The 1,151-nt window shown below is 44.5% G+C and overlaps 1 non-coding gene across 1 annotated transcript; it reads right to left on the minus strand.

Annotated features, from left to right (window-relative positions):
- Positions 1-247: 247 nt before the first annotated feature.
- TRNAK-CUU (transfer RNA lysine (anticodon CUU)) lies at positions 248-320 on the minus strand. Its single transcript has one exon. It is a non-coding gene; the product is annotated as a tRNA-Lys (tRNA).
- Between the last annotated feature and the right edge of the window lie 831 nt (positions 321-1,151).

A 1,151-nucleotide genomic window follows, 5' to 3' on the forward strand; every position in this document is an offset into this window, starting at 1 on the left:
GGGTGCCACTGCGCGCCGGTAGTGGAGTATTTTGGGGTCTAAACAATCAGTCCACACACACAAGGAATGTCTTTTAGTGATGTCTCCTCTATCATTCAGTGTCTTCCAGGGATCAGATTATACGTGGGGAAGCGTAATAACAATGACGCCCATATTCAGAGAGCGTCATTCGGTCCTCAGAGACACCCCCCCCACCCCCCGCCCCGCCTTGTTTTTTCAGCTGTGCTGCGCAGCTTGCAGATCCTAGCTCCCCGACCAGGGATCAAACCCAGGCCCTCGGCAGCAAGAGTGCAGAGTCCTAACCACTGGACCACCAGGGAATTAACAAATTTTTAAAAATAATTTATTTTATTGAAGTATAGTCGATTTACAATGCTGTGTTAATTTCTGCTGTACAGCAAAGTGACGGTTATACACGTATGTACGTTCTTTTTTTTTTTTCTTAACGTCTTATTGGAGTATAATTGCTTTACAGCGTTGTGTTAGTTGCTGCTGTACAACAAAGGGAATCAGCTATACGTATACACATATCCCCATATCCCCTCCCTCTTACGTCTCCCTCCCACTCTCCCTATCCCACCCCTCTAGGTGGTCACAAAGCACCGGAGCTGACCTCCCTGTGCTATGCGGCTGCTTCCCACTAGCTACCTATTTTACATTTGGTAGTGCACGTATATACATTGTTTTTCATATTCTTTTCCATTATGGTTTATCCTAGGAGATTGAATACGGTTCCCTATGCTATACAGTAGGACCTTGTTGTTTATCCATTCTCTATATAATACTTTGCATCTGCTAATCCCAAATTCCCAGTCTTTCCCTCTCCCGCCCCCCTCCCCTTTGGCAACCACCAGTCTAGAACCCTTTTATATACAGGGTAAAACCTAGCAGTTCAGAACTTGAACTACTGGACTCAAATCATCACTCCTCCAATGACTAAGAAAACTTCAATAAATTACTTAACCTCCTGGACGCTCAGTTTGCTTATCTGTAACATAACGACCTCTAACCTCACACGTTCGGGGAGAGTTCAATGCAACAATCCAAGTGAAGCTCTTAGCACACGGTCAGACATGGAATAAAGGTTCAATACACGTTGGCGACTGCTGTTAAGATCCATGAACTCATTTGACTATAACAACACTTTTGAA

Source organism: Eschrichtius robustus, chromosome 6 (genome assembly GCF_028021215.1).
Source record: "Eschrichtius robustus isolate mEscRob2 chromosome 6, mEscRob2.pri, whole genome shotgun sequence".
In the NCBI taxonomy this organism is placed as follows: domain Eukaryota; kingdom Metazoa; phylum Chordata; class Mammalia; order Artiodactyla; family Eschrichtiidae; genus Eschrichtius; species Eschrichtius robustus.